This window comes from Mustela nivalis (assembly GCF_964662115.1).
Source record: "Mustela nivalis genome assembly, chromosome: 16".
In the NCBI taxonomy this organism is placed as follows: domain Eukaryota; kingdom Metazoa; phylum Chordata; class Mammalia; order Carnivora; family Mustelidae; genus Mustela; species Mustela nivalis.
This window is the reverse complement of record NC_139035.1, coordinates 44,927,242-44,943,368: the sequence shown is the minus strand read 5'-3', so window position 1 is coordinate 44,943,368 and position 16,127 is coordinate 44,927,242.

Here is a 16,127-nt window from a genome sequence, read left to right as displayed (position 1 = left end):
AAGTTGGAACAAGCACCCTCTATCAACTGCAGCAATAGGAAGGAGGAAGGAACCTGGCCCGTGCAGGCTTGGAATTTAACGTCACTGAGCCTTGGTTCCTGTCTCCTTCACCCTTCCTGCCAGGCTGAGGGCGGATTCAGAGTCTTCCCTGCCATGCCATCTCTCTCACCTTTCCAGACTTGGCTGGCCTTCCTGTTCCGGTCCTCCTGGAACAGTGTAGTTAACACCTCCTCAGTGTACTTAACACCATGTGCAGGACCAGCTGTGCTGGGGGCACTGGGCTGGCTCAGTGGTTAGAGCACGTGGCTCCTGATCTTAGGGTCAGGAGTTTGAGCCCCACACTGGGTACAGAGATTACATTTTTTTTTTTTAAGAACTAGCTTTATTTATTTTTAAGATGTTCTATATTTTATCCTAAATAAATAAAATCTTTAAAAGGGGGGGGGCACCGGGGCACCTGGGTGGCTCTGTGGGTTAAGTCTCTTCCTTTAGCTCATGATCTCAGGGTCCTGGGATCGAGCCCCACATTGGACTCTGCTCAGCGGGGAGCCTGCTTCCTCCTCTCTCTGCCTGCCTCTCTGCCTACTTGTGATCTCTGTCAAATAAATAAAATCTTTAAAAAAGGGGTGGGGGGCACCTTGGTAGCTCAGTCAGTTGGTGTCTGAGTTCAGCTCAGGTCATGCTCTCAGGGTCCTGGGGCCCAGTGGAGAGTCTGCTTGTCCCTCGGTTCCTCACCCCTGCCCCGCCCCCAGCCGTGCTCTTGCTCTCAAGTACATAAATAAAATCTTTAAAATATTCTATATTTAACTATGTGTTCTGGAAAATTTCAAACATACCTGAATAATGAGCCTGGTACAATGAACCCAATTTTAACAATTATTAGCATTCTGCCCTTTTAATTTTTTTTTTTCCCTTTTAATTTATCTACTCTTTCTCCCCAACCCATTGAGGGGGAGGTAGTGTTAAAGCATACGGCAGACACAATTTCATTTCACTTGTAAATACTTCAGCGTGTGGTTTGGTTTTGTTTTTTAAGATAGTATTTATTTATTTGACAGACAGAGATCACAAGCAGGCAGAGAGGCAGGCGGGGCGGGGGGGGGGGGCTCGATCCCAGGACCCTGGGATCATGACCTGAGCTGAAGGCAGAGGCTTTAGCCCACTTTAACCCACTGAGCCACCCAGGCGCCCCTTCAGTGTGTGTTTTAAGAAGTAGGACTTTTTAGCAACTCACAAAACTATGAACATAGCCAACAAACAGCAATTCCTTATTATCACTGATTACCCAATCCATGTATAATTTTCCCCAGTTGCTCAAAAAATGGCGTTTCCCAGTTGGTTGGTTCAAATTGATATCCAAACTGGAAAACGTGTGTCTAGCAGCCGTATCTCTGGTTTCTTTTCAACTGTAACAATTTCCCTCTTTTTAATTTTTTCTTTATGCCATGCATTTGAGAAGAAGGCATCATGTTTTCCACCAGAGTTGTCTACATTCTATGTTGGGTAACTGTATCCTTGGTGTTATTGAAGATGTTCCTCTTTCTCTCCTTTTTTCCCTTCTGGTGACAAGATCCAAAGGCTTGATTATATGCGTGTTTGTTGCATCAAAAGGACACAGGCCTTTATTTTTATTTTATTTTTATTTTTTTTAAGATTTTTATTTATTTATTTGACAGAGATCACAAGCAGGCAGAGAGGCAGGCAGAGAGAGGAGGAAGCAGGCCCCCTGCTGAGCAGGGAGCCCGATGCGGGACGCGATTCCAGGACTCTGAGATCATGACCTGAGCCAAAGGCAGCCGCTTAACCCACTGAGCCACCCAGGCGCCCCGACACAGGCCTTTAAATATTCAACTCACTTAACAATACCTCTGTATACTTCTATATAATTTTGAAGCAGATTTCATTCTATTTACTCATACTTCATTCTAAAGTACATCAGAGTGTTTTCGGGGCGCCTGGGTGGCTCAGTCATTAAGTGTCTGCCTTCAGCTCAGGTCATGATCCCGGGGTCCTGGGATCGAGCCCCACATCAGACTCCCTGCTCAGTGGGAAGCCTGCTTCTCCCTCTCCCACTACTCTGCTGTGTTCCCTCTCTTGCTGTATCCCTCTCTGTCAAGTAAATAAAATCTTTAAAAAATTTTTTTAAAAAAGAATCTTTTTCTACAAGGTAAGGACTTTAAAACAAAAAATATAATCCTATTACTATAATCAGACCCAAAAAATAATTCCTTAGTGTAATCAAATATCTCGTGTTCACATTTCCCTGTCTCATGATTTTGTAGAGTTTTTGCTCAAATTGGAACAGAAATAAGTTCCAGATGTTCCAGTTGGCGGATGTGTCTCCTAGATCTCTTCTAATCTGCAGGTACCTCCAAGTTTTCTTTTTTTTTTTCCTTGTCAATTGTTAGAGAAACCGGGTTATTTTCCTATAGATCCTCTGGATTTTGTGGATTACTTTCCCAGAGTGACATTTCACATGTTATTGTCCCTGTATTTTCTGTAAATTGGTAAAGTCAGAGACCAGATCAGATCTGATTTGTTTGTTTTTGTAAGAATACCTAATAGGGGGGTGCCTGGGTGGCTCAGTGGGTTAAGCCTCTGCCTTCAGCTCGGGTTATAATCTCAGGGTCCTGGGATCATGCCCCCCGCATCAGGCTCTCTGCTCAGCAGGGAGCCTACTTCCCCCCTCTCTCTGCCTGCCTCTCTGCCTTCTTGTGATCTCTGTCTATAAATTAAATAAATAAAATCTTTGGGCACCTGGGTGGCTCAGTGGGTTAAGCTGCTGCCTTCAGCTCAGGTCATGATCTCAGGGTCCTGGAATCGAGTCCTGCATCGGGCTCTCTGCTCAGCAGGGAGCCTGCTTCCCCCTCTCACTCTGCCTGCCTCTCTGCCTACTTGTGATCTCTCTCTGTCAAATAAATAAATAAAATCTTAAAAAATAAATAAATAAATAAAATCTTTAAAAAAGAATACCTAATAGCTGTGTGTACTTCCACAGAAGGGAGCACGGGCTGTCTGGCTGTCTTTTCTTTTTTGATGTTCATGGTCCCTGATTTCTTTACTTATGCCCGTTATTTCACAGATAGTGGAAAATCACATTTCTTCAAAAAGTGCTTGACTCCTCCCTTATATTTACCAGTTTTCAAAATAATGAATTGATTCCCCAACTTCCCGGATGCTGCCAGGAAGGTCTGTTCCCTCTGTGTCCTTATGCGTTCGTGGGTTTAAGCATGTTTGCCAGCCTTCAGTCCCCCACAGCTGTTGTGCACACCATGTTGCTCCTACTGTTGGCCGGGGTGGGGGGGGTGCGGGGGGAGCCTCTCCAAGTCAATTTCCGAGTCCTTTCTCCACACCATCTTTGGTCCCCAAAAGCTTCTTTCATTTTCGGGCCTGATTAGATGTCCAGGCTCATCTTGTATGTTTCCTGCCACGACTCGGAATGAGCGATTTCTTCTGAGGGTCTCTGATTGCTTTGTGTGGGGTCAGGTTTTTGGAGACCAAAAGATCTGCCTCAGGAGTGCCCATTACTGGGTACGTCATCTGTTTTAGGCCTTTCCAGTGGACAAAGCTGGGGAAAATTTTAAAACGTAAACACATTGCGAGTTTATACTGATACTTCCAAATCAAGTTCAAGACAGTACAACACACACACACTGTTTACTTCTCTAATTTCTCCCACACTGAAATAGGAAGAAGCAGAAAGAACCGCCCGTCCATCCATGTCAGCCTGTGTTGCTGGAGTGCAGAGCCTGGCCCACCAGCCGGGAGCCCTCCTTGGCTGGTACAGACCGTTCCAGAGCGCACCAGAGGAGACTGCAACACGTGGGAGCTGGAGGCCGGGGCTCGAGGGGCCTTTCTAGTGGAAGTATTCCATGTCTTGGACTGGCCATGCCAGCTCTCAGGCTCTGGGCCTTGTGTTGGGAGTTGCTCAGGTTTTCAACTACATTCCTTGCAGAAACACACGTGCTGGAAGGCCAGCGGAGGAGAGAAGCAGGGAGAAAGGGGACTCTGGAGCCGACGGAGGAGGACGCAGCAAGTAGCCTCAAAGACCTCCCCACTGGAGTCACCCAGTCCTCTCCACCGGGGGTCTTAGACAACTGCAGTCTGGCTCTGCCCGTAAAGACCACTGGGGGGCACCTGGGTGGCTCAGTTGGTCAAGCATCCTGATCCCTGAGTCCCTAAGTCATCGGGCTCCCTGCTCAGTGGAGAGTCAGCTTCTCCCTCTCCCTCCGCCTGCCACTCCCCCTGCTTGTGCTCTCTTGCCCTCTCTCTCTCTTTCTGTCAAATAAGTAAATAATCTTAAAAAAAAGAAAAGACCCTTGAATTTAGGTGAGAGGAACAAGCACTTGTGAGTCAGATGTACCACCATGTATGGGGCAGGATATGAGTGGAAAATGCAGAGCAGAAACCGGAGCGTTTAGAGGAGGGAGAAGTAAGATCTTTTCTGGGGAGGAGAGAGGAAGGGCTGGACTATTCCACGGCTGGCTCCCCGCCAGAAAGGGATGGAGCCCTGGGTGCTAGCTTGTAGTTTGACCTAGGAATTGGAGAAAGGGGGCGGGGATGGGGTTAGGTGGGTGGTGCCCCGTCCCTGTGCCTTCATGGGTCTTCTTCCGGGCCTGGGGTGATGTGAGTTACCCCAGAGCCAGTTACAGTGGGATCGGGGAGCAGGAGGAGGAGAGTGGGGAACAGCCGGTGGGCGGCTGGGATCTCGGGTTACCGCTTGTGCCATTGGGGAAAAAACCCTTGGTTTCCAGGGTCAGATTTGATTACAGCAGCCTGGCGCTCTCGTCACCATACTGGCTAGAGGCCCGTTTGAGAAGGGGACTTTCTGACACCCAACACTGTCACTGGACCTCTGCACACAGTGGGAGGCATGCCCCGGAGACAGGGTCACCAGACCCCGTCTGCCCCTGACCGGCATTTGACTTCTCCATCATGCTTTGCCCTGTGTCTGCACCCCCCTCCCGGAAACTGTTGAGCACTGGACGGGCCCCAGGTAATGTTCTCGCTTCCTTTCATCAGATAGTGTTTGTCCACCTTCCTGTGTGCTGGAGCCTATGTTAGCCCTGGGCTGTGCTGACGAAAGACATGGTGGCAGCTCAGACGGGGTGGTGAGGACACACCCTGGGTGCCGCCCGCTGGCTGCCAGGAGCCCGAGGTCCCAGGGGCAGCCGGCTCTGGGGACAGCAGGCTGGATCCACAGACCACCCCACAGGCTGGCCTCATCCCAGTGACTTCATTCCAGTGACACGGGGACGGCCTAGGGCAGAGCACACACTTGTAACCTCTTTCACCAGTGACAGAACTGGGGCCAGCTGGGAGGTGTGACGTGTCCAAGGGCTCACTGACTCCAGGCCTAGGTTTATTCTATCACTGATTGCAAAATGTGCAGGTGAGGAGTGCACAAGGAGCCTCTGCATTATCCCCAAAGCTTTTCTGTAAGTCTAATGGTATTCCAAAATAAAAAGGTCATTATTATTTATTATTTTTATTTTTTAATTTTTTAAAGGTTTTATTTATTTATTTGACAGAGAGAGTGAGAGAGCACAAGCAGGGGGAGCAGAGGGAGAGGGAGAGGGAGAAGCAGGCTCCCCACTGAGCATGGAGCCCGATGTGGGGCTCGATCCCATGACCCAGGGATCATGACCTGAGCCCAAGGCAGACGCTTAATGTCTGAGCCACCCAGGCGTCCCTATTACTTATTTATTTTTTAAAGTGAAGGACTTTTAACTCATCACCTCTGATACGCACCAGTCAACTAATGAACCATTCCTGTTTACAGACCATCTGAGAGGCAGAAGGCGCCCCGGGGCATACAACGTGGGGCGGGGGGCATCTGGAGACATACGAAGTGTGGTCCTTGCTCTTTGAGCGCTCAGGTCTGTCTAAGGGAAGACAAGACAGGTTCGGCAAAGTTAGCGCTAACGGTGCAGGCAGCCTGACAAGAACCATCCAATCGTAGGAATGTAGAGAGGAGGAGGAGGAGAAAGACCATCAGGACAAGACTAGTTCCTTCTACGAAACAAGTTCAACGTGGTGTTGACCTAATGAACACGTGAAATACATGCACATTTCAATCAATCGCACATAGATTTTCTCGGTCTCCATGCATTAGTCATAAAGAAAACCACTGAGTCTTATTGATCCTCCGTCCTAAGTGTTCTAATGCTGATTACCTCACCGCTAACCTCACTGCCACCATCTTGTGGCCTATCTCCACCCACTCGCTGCCGGAAAGGCCCTCGCCTGTGTCCTCCCCAGCACACTGAACTCACTGCCCCCACTAGGGGGGTAGCAGCCTCAGGGGACTCGCCTGAGTATCGCAGGGAAGCTCCTTCACAGCCTCTGGGGGCTCCGTCCACCTCTTTATGCCCTTCACAGCCACCCCAGACTCTCAAACCTCAAACCTGATCCATCATCTACTTTCACGATTAATTTTATGCGTCGGTTTGACGGGGTCATGGGACACCCAGATGCTTGGGCAACCATTATTCTAGCTGTGTTTGTGAAGGTGTTTCTGGATGAGATTAGCATTTGAATTTGAAGACGGAGTAAAGCCAATGTGGGTGGGCCCTGTCCAATCAGGTGATGGCCTGAACAGTACATAAAAACTGACCTTCTTCTGAGCAAAACAGGATTCCTGCTTCCTGACTACCTTCAGATTGGGACTTTGATGTTTTCCTGCCTTTGGACCCAAACTAAAACATCGGCTTTCCCTGAGCCTTGAGCCTGCTGGCTTTTGAACTGGACTCTCCCCTCAATGCTCCTGGTTCTCAGGCCCTCAGACTTGGATTGGAACAACCCCTTGGGTCTCTGGCTCACCAACTCCACCTGCACATCTTGGGGCTTGTCAAGCTCCACAGTCTGGAGCCAATTCCTTGGGGTTTTTTGTTTGTTTTTAAAGATTTTATTTATTTGACAGAAAGAGACACAGCGAGAGAGGGGAACATGAGCAGGGGGAGTGGGAGAGGGAGAAGCAGGCTTTCTGCTGAGCAGGGAGCCCGATGTGGGGCTCGATGCGGGGCTCGATGCGGGGCTCAGTCCCAGGACCCTGGGACCATGACCTGGGCTGAAGGCAGACAATGAACAACTGAGCCACCCAGGCGCCCCAGAAGCCAATTCGTTGTAACACGCCTTTCCCTCCAGGTGCATTCTATTGGTTGTGTTTTCCTGGAGAAGTGACTAACGCAAGGAGGTTTTATTAACACCGGACGAATCAGCGAATCAGCATCTCAGAGATGCCAGAGCCCGAAATCAAACACTCCCCACTGAGTGTTTGATCCTGAGAAGCCCCAGAATGAAGGTTCCCCTCGTAGCTGATGCTCATAATCCCCTTAACTGGAGACGGTCATTAGAAATAGGACTTAAGATGCAATTATCCCTGGGAAGATAAGGTATTGATATCATAGGAGAACGTAGGTGACTTGCTATTTTCTGAAGAACGGTTGTTGAAGGGGAGGTCGGGGTTACAGGATGCAACGACAGAGCTTCTACCCTCTTGGAGGTCTTTGTTGGAGATGTGCCGAAGAGAACTATGCAGAGCTGGAGCTGGCGTGGTTTAGTTCTTGAAAGTGAAAGGAAGAGGTACTGAGGACAATGGGAAACAGGGGACAGGAAGGACGGGGTAGCCCGGAGGCCTCACTCCTTATTATTTTTTGGAGCTGGCTCAGAGCAGCGCCCGCCCCACTAGGCTGGGAAGCGGAGACAGCATTGCATCTGGGGGACGAATGCACCACGGAGCTGGCCCCATCCTTAATTCCAGTGAACTCACAGAAAACCTGAAAATATGGATTTCAGGGTGCCTGGGTGGCTCAGTCATTGAGTATCTGCCTTTGGCTCAGGTCGTGATTTCAGGGTCCTGGGATGGAGGCCCGCTTCGGGCTCCCTGCTTGGCAGGAAGCCTGCTTCTCCCTCTCCCACTTCCCCTGCTTGTGTTCCCACTCTCTGTCTCTCTCAATGTCAAATAAATAAATAAATATATAAAATCCTTAAAAAAATATGGATTTCTAGCAGGAACGCTCGCATCTTTTTAAAGAGAACATTTTTAGCGCACAGCCGTCTGCCTTCCTAGTTACATTGGGATGTGTTGTGGGTAGAGTGGGTGGTTGGGTGTTTGGAGCAGCGAGGCAACCAGTAGCCTACTTTCGAACCTTAGGTGCAATGTTTTTGCTTTTTTTTGCTCGTATGACACTTCTGATCGATCTTCTCTTTGGATCAAGAGCTTGAAAGAGAAAGCCCCGTTCTGTCCGGTACAGTGACTTCCCCTCCTATTTAGAGCAAGGGCGGCGGGGCAAGATGGTGAAGCTGCTTGAAATCCCATCATGTGCGGGAGGGACCAGGAGTGGGGCTGGGTTGAGCTCAGCCAGAGACCCCTCAGGAGGCTGGAGATTGGTCCTGGGTTCCCAGAGGGCTGATCTGGGGAGGCAGGAATGGAGTCGTGCTGTGTTCTCCAGAGAGCAGGGCTGGGAAAGGCTCTGGGAATACCCACTCTGACAGTCAGAGGGGAAGCAGGCTGCTGGGAGGGAGGGAGGTCGGGGCTCAGGACATTGGAATCCGGGCCAGAGCGGCACTCAGTGCAGGTCACGGAGGAGAGCCATGCACAAGGAATGGTTGATCTACATTACTTCGAAGCACCACTCACCCTGAGAGTCTCCAACGGGAGGCTGTAGAGGCTGGCCAGTTGCCGCAAAGAGTGGGGTCTGAAGAGAGGAAAAGATGACGATTTGTCCAACCAAACATGCTGGTCTGTGGTGTATAACGCACTCTGCTTGGCAAGGGAAACTAAGGTCCCCGTTCCAAGGACACAAATGGCTCTAAGAGAAAACAGGGCATTCAGAAGCTATAAATGGATGGGCACTCTTCTTCCTCGTCTGCTCCGCACAGAACTAGGGTAAGGTGGCAAGTTTGCATAGGACCTATGAGACTGTTTTAAGACAGCTAAGGAGAATGTCTCTGCAGATGGTCAGTAGGAAAGAGAAGGAGGCGACTAGATAAACAAGGTGTTGGGAGTGACTGGCCCACTGATGTTTGGGAAAGGGGCTCTCTGGCCTGTGGGAAGCCCTCCAGCATCATGGGCCCATGTAGTTAACATGGGCTATGGTCCAAATGTTGGCACCCCAGCATTTGTTGAATGTTGAAATCTTAATCCCCAAAGATGATGGTATTAGGGAGTCAGGCCTTTGGAAGGTGCTTAGGTCCTGAGGCTGGAACCTTCCAGAATGGGATTAGTGTTCTCATAAAAGTGACCCTACTTTTCCTCACTCCTTCCACTATGGGAGAACACAGAGAGAGGACTGTCAGCTATGAACCAAGAAAGGCTCTCATCAGAATTCAACCATCCTGGTGCCTTGCTTTTGGGGTTCCCAGCCTTCAGGACGGTAAGAAATAGATTTCCGTGATTGATAAGCACACAGTCTGTGGCACATTGTTACAGCAGCCTGAATGGACTGGGATATTATGGAGCAGGCAGTTTATCCAACCCCCCTTCCCCACTCTGCCCAGACACCATGATGGTCATGGTTTGGCTTTCCATGTTAATTTCTCTACAGGAAAGGTATATGACAGAGGACCCCCATCACGGCATTTCTCGCAGTGTTATAATTGTTTACTTGATGGTCTCTTACCCTAGTCTGAAGGTTTTCCTATCCATCCCTCTCAGCACAGTGCCTGGAATGAAGCAGGAACTTGTGAAATATTTGTTTAGGGAATGACCTGGAAGGGACAAGCATATCTCACTGGGATGGGAGGTGGGCAGTGGTCAGGAGAAGCCGCGGAGAAGTGACATTTGAGAACCGGGAGTCCTTCGTTCAATATTCAGGAGGTCCCTGTGATGGGCCAGGCACAAAGCTAGGAGACAGAGGGTGTGCGAAGGTGACGGACTCAGTGCTTGCTTTCAAGGAATTCCGTGGAACGGAGGAGACGTTCCAGGCTGAGAGAGTCACGTGAGCCAAAGGCTGGTGTCCTGGCAGTGCTGGGTGTGACCGAGGGGTCAGGGCTTACGAGGCTAGAGCTCAGACTGAAAAGGGGCTAGCCAGGAAAGGGCCACTAATCAAAACAGAGAACACCGGAGGGTGATGTGGCCCTTAAACCTTGCCCTTCACAGGTTTTTCAGGTTAAAGTTTGGACCTTCTCGCGGAAGCAGCCGAGAAACTAGTCGTTGGATACTCTGGAACAGAGGAGGGACCCACTCAAGTATGTGTTGCAGAAGGTTTCCTTGTGGCCGTGGGGAGATGGGCTGGCACGCCCGGATCCTGGGAAAGAAAGTAGAAGGCCATTGCAATAGTCCTGGCCAGAGACAGTGAGAGCCTTGGGACAGCCATGGAGAGGGGGTGGGGGTTGCTATTCTAGAGATTCGACACAACAGATCATGGTGACCCACTGTGCTTGGAGAGTGGGGAGGGGGGATTGCCAGGGATGACTGAGGCGATGCCCTCAGCTAGAAGTGGGAAGGATTTGGCTCGGTCGCTGGGATAGGTAATGAGTTCAAGTTGTATATTCCGAGATAGAGGGGTTCTGAGCACATTCATGTATCACAAGTAGGCAGAGAGGCAGACAGAGAGAAAGAGAGAGAGAGAGAGAGAGAGAGAGGAGGAGGAGGCAGGCTCCCTGCTGAGCAAAGAGCCTGATGCGGGACTCAATCCCATGACTCTGGGATCATGACGTGAGCTGAAAGCAGAGGCTTTAACCCACAGAGCCACCCAGGTGCCCCAGGAGGAGAAGTTCTGTAGGAAACTGGAGACAGGGATCCAGAGGTCAGGGGAAATTTTAGGGTCAGAAAAAAAGGTTTGGGGTCTTGAACATTTGGGTAGTGAACAAAGCCTTGGAGAGAATGAGGCCCCTCATGGGGACTGCACTGAGGGACCATAACCCAGAGACAGAAGCCTGAGGCAAGGCTAGAACCCTTTCTTTAGAGCTAGTGGAACAGAAGCCCCGAAAGAGACAAAAACTGGTCAGAGAGATATAGGGAGACTCATGGAAGCCACAAGAGGCCAGCGTTTCAGGGGAAGGTACCGGAAAGGGACAGCTAAGCCTGCTTTGGAGGCCGGGGATGTTTGCCTAAAATGGTCTTGTTCAAGCTGGGCTTGAGGAGGACTCGGGGATGGTGGGAGGGACAATGCCTCGAAGAGCCACTGGTGGGGACAGCAGACACATTCAGGAGATTGGAAAGCAAGTGAAAGCTGAGCAAGAGTAGGCAGCAAATAGAAACCATTATTTTTTGAAGTCTGATACTGAAGAGAAGGAAAGGATAGGCTGATGGTTGGAGGGGGGTTTTCTCAGGATGGGTGAGACCACACAGGTTGACCGGCAGGATGGAGAGGTGAGAGGCTACGGACCAAAAGAGGCAAGGGGATGGAGCTGGAGGCTGTGAGGGGGAGGGCCCAAGCTTTGGGCACCCCACACCTCCCACTGCTGTCTGCATCTCTGAGCCAGGTGCCCCCCCTTGGCCTTGCTGGTCTGGTGGCCCATGAGCACTTACTGAGCAACTCCTGGCGAAGGGATGGCCCCGGGTGCTGGGCTGTGAGGGTGCCTGAGACCTGGGCTCTCCCCTCAAGGACTCAGCCTGAACAGTGGAACAGACGGAGAAAGTGAGCAGGTTGAGTCGGTGCTGGCCGCCATGGAGACAGAGGAGGTCACCAGCCCAGGGCAGGCGACACCTGAGCTGAGACCTAGAGTCGGCACTAAAGTCAGCGGTGGCGGTGTGGGCCTGGGAACAGGACAAGCATCCCAGACAGAATGCTTCCCTACAAATCCGCTCCTGCTTCTTCCAGGGCCTGGTGGGCTCCTCGCCCCTTCCTCCCGCCGCTCCCCCAACACACTCCTCTCGCCTCTACTTAACTAACATCCCCTTCTGTGACAGAATGGGTTGTAGCTTCTCGTCTTTTAGAAAACTTGTAAAGAGAAGAGACTGATCTTTGTCGTCTTTGCCTCTCCGAAAGTACCCGGTGCTCAGCACGTGATTAATGCTTAAACATTATATATATATACATATAATATGTATATATATATAATAAAGCATTGCTTTTTTTTTTTTTTTGAGTAAACTACCCACAACATGGGGCTCACACCACAACCCTGAGATCAGGAGCCCCATGTGCTCCTGACTGAGCCAGCCGGGCGCTCCCCAAGATAGATCTTTTGCTCTGACATTTTCTGAGGATGATGATCACTTTTAGTAAATTCTCAAGGGGGCCACTGGCACAGTAAAGGCATAGAGGTAAAAAGGGAAAGGAAAAGTAGGCAGAGAAAGAAAAATAAGGCTGAGGGAGAGGGCTGGGGTGGGGGGTCAAGAGGAAGTAAGAAAACGAAGATCAAGTATATTTCCAGTGGGGAGGGAGACAATTTCAAACAAGATCTAACGAGAGCTCTCTTAGCCGGGAAACCTTGCCGTTGGAGTCTTCTCCATCCTGGGAGAACCCCCTCTTCTCCCTCCACTTCAGGGCTCTCCTGTTGGAAGCCAATTTCTAGACATAGTCCACGCACCACAGTTGTATCTTCAGAGCAGCAGGGAGAAGCTGAGAGAAGAAAGTGGGGAAAAAGCCCTATGGACCCAACGACTTCCCCATTTTACAGGGTGAGCCTAGGCAGAATTTAAATTTCCTTCCCTTGAGAGTCTGAAGGAGGGAGGCTGCTGGCCGTGTCACCCTTCTGAACCGAGGATGCAACTCACCGGCGCCGCGTTCTTCAGCACGGCAAGACTAATTTTGTTTCGCAGCTGGATAAATAAAGTAAGGCAGAAAAAAGCTGGCATTACACATTTTTGAATTAGCACCAAGTCTTCCAAACTCCACCTCTTTCAGGAAATGTTCCTGAATGCAGTGGGAGGTGCTAAATTCCCTCCCCCGCCCTTCTCACCACAGCGCTGCGAAGCTCGGAAGAGCTGTGCTTACCCCTACATTGGTCAGCCTGAGTGTTCCTTCTCCATGATCTCTGGATCCTCAGCTGAATTTTTTTTTTTTTTGTCTATGTCAATAGGATCATAACAGATAATGCGAGAGAACTGTAAAGTCGACGGAAGTCATGGAGAGGCGTGATGGTCTATGAAGGTGTCAGTGTCTCTGGTCCATGACTGAAAATTCCAAAAAAAAAAAAAAAAAAGAAAGAAAGAAAAGAAAAAAGAAAAAAGCCTTTTGGTGGTGGTTCCTGAATTAATTATTTTTTAAAAGATTTTATTTATTTATTTCACAGAGAGAGATCACAAGCAGGCAGAGAGGCAGGCAGAAAGAGAGAGGAGGAAGCAGGCTCCCCACGGAGCAGAGAGCCCCACGTGGGGCTCGATCCCAGGACCCTGAGATCATGACCTGAGCCGAAGGCAGCGGCTTAACCCCCTGAACCACCCAGGTGCCCCTTCCTGAATTAATTTTAAGTGAAAAAAATTCCACCCAGTTATCATATAATTCACAAGAGAGGAAACAACTCTGGGCTTAAAATTCAGAGAAATCTGTATCCTACAATGAGTTTAGTCAACCCCCCAGAATCTTACATGGTTACCCACAAGGTAGCTTTTCAATCAAGTCACACCTTTTCCAAAGAGCAGTTAGAAAAAGAAGTGATCAGTTCTGTCCTCTTTGTCTAATATATACATATTCAACAGCAGTTTTCACAAGCAGAAAAAGTACATGTATCAAAGACCAATAAAACTGTTTTAGGTTGAAAAATATTGGAGGGTACCTGGATGTTTCAGTCAGTTAAGATCTGGCTCTTGATTCTGGCTCAGGCTATGATCGCAGGGTTGCAAGACTGAGGCCCGTATCAGGCTCTGTGCTAGGTGTGGAGTCTGCTGGAAGATTTTTTCTCTCCCTCTCCTTTTACCCCTCTCCTGCCCTCTCTCTTGAAATCAACCAATCAATAAAATCTTAAAAAATATACACATTAGTGGAGGAGGAAAGAGACTGAGTGTAGATTCCGGTGAAGAAAAGTACATGAGGCTATTTCTGCGGTGTGTTTGGGATAGGTCATGAAGTGGGGTAGATCCCGTACCATGCCCCAGGCAGGTAACTGCAATAAAGTCATGTATCGTCATGTCCTCTCTGGGAAACAGGGTGTTGTGTAAAGATTACAGCGCAGGCTGAAAGATGTTTCCATGAGCTTTCCTCACAGTCTAGAGGCCACAAATACCTTGTTCAAAGGCTTTTTCATGGGTTTTTCTCTGGACCTGGAATACCTTCTGATTATAGGTCCTACTGTTGGGGATGATATGTCTTTATCCAGAATGATAGTCTTGGTGTAGAGATATTTCCAACCATCACGCCACTGGTGGGTCACTGGTGAATCTTAGGGCCTTGACCGGTGGTGGGGTTAGCAAATGCTGCCAGTTGCGGGATCCAGCTAGCCTGTTTTATTTTCAAAGGTAACTTTTCCTTGAACATTTCAAGCCCCACAAACGTAATAACTATAGGGTCATTCAAAAAGAACTCAAAGTCTACTTTGATCAACTGCCTTTTTCTTTTCCTCCATCCACCGCAGACTACAAGTGAAAGGTATGGATAGATAGCTTTTATTTTTAAAGATATTTAAAGTGAGGCCCAGAAGTGATAAGTTGTCAGGATTTTCTCAGGAGGATCAAGCTTGGAGTTTAGGGAGATCGAAAGGCGAGAATTCAGAATTCCCTGCGTTTTATTCCTTCATGACACACATGCTGCTGTTTGCTTCACATCTGTCCCTATCTGGGGCTGCTGATGCTTCCTCTGACTTAAAGCTCTCTCTTCTTTACTTCATGTGCTGCAAGACGTTGCCTGGAAGACAGGACAGGCAATCGGATGGTTCCATGCTTGCTCAGAGTCCAGGAAATATTTCTTTAGGAAAAAGGGATGTTAACTTGGGGTAATGATGAGGCAGCAAAACAGAAAAGAGGGAAGGGGGAAGTTGCTTCTAGAAGAAATTATCATAACTAGGTGTTACTGGGATAGGAAATGTAATCAAGTTAAGGGAACAGGGATGGCAGGACTGGGGTAAATAAAATGACTGAAAAGAACAATTGAGGGCAGGCCTGGGAGAAAGACACATAGGAAACCACTTAAATAAAATCTGCAGATTTTATTCGAGATAACCCTGAGGGGCCAAGGCTACAACTGGAAATCTATTGAGTGGGAAAGTGACCAAACAAGATAACAAAAAAGCAACATAATCACCATGGAGTTTGCAAAAACAACCATCTGTTGTGTGAGGAACTGTGGAGAGAGAGTCTGTATTTATAGCATCTTGAGTGGGAAAACAGGGTACATTTATAAACTTTTTTCTCCCAGTTCACCAATCTGAAATCTGACTTTCCTTCTAGTTTCTCTGCTGTCAACATGGACTGTTTAAAAAAAAAAAAAAAAGTCAATTTAAAAACAGACAGACTTGCTATGACTAATTTAAGAGCACCCAAAGTAGGCTCTTTTCCAAAAATACACTGCAATCGCCAAGACTGTCAACTGCATCCAAAGAAATTGTGATACCACTGCAGACCCCGAGGTTGAATCCCAGGTTTCCTGCTGGTTTGGGCAGAGCATGGTAGTCTGTTGACGAGTTCCACAACCTTTCACTGTTCTTGGTCTAAGGCTTGAAATGAAATCTTTCTATAAACAAATGTTCCCAAGGGTGTATCTTAAACAGCCTACTTTAATAATTCTTATTTTTCCCTCCCTTCCACCCCCCTCCACCACCAACCCCCCCCATTCTAAAATGGAAACTGTTGTGAGAAAACATTCTGATAGAAGCCAAGAGTGCTAGTGTTTTTCAGTTATTGCACGTTTCCTCTTAATGAAAATATGTTTACATCCTCTGGCAGAATTATTTTTAAAAAGGTAACATCTCTTGGCAGTGTTGCTTTTACAGGAATACCTCTGTGTTATAATTACTCTGTCTTAGGGTGGAGGAGGTTGGAAATAAAATGACGTGCCAATGCTCTTCGAGAAGCTTACCCGGGATAATAGGATCACACTTTACTCAGTGTGTTCAGTTAATTTTACCTTGAATCCAGTTCTGGGGGTGAGGTGGAGGCAAAAGTAATTGATATCACCATTTGGTGGGGTGTCTAGTATGTGCCAGGAAATGCATTAAGTACATGACAGTCTTTATCTCATTCGATCTTTTCAGCAATGCTACACATGATCATCCTCATTTTACAGGAGGAACTGAGGTTCAGA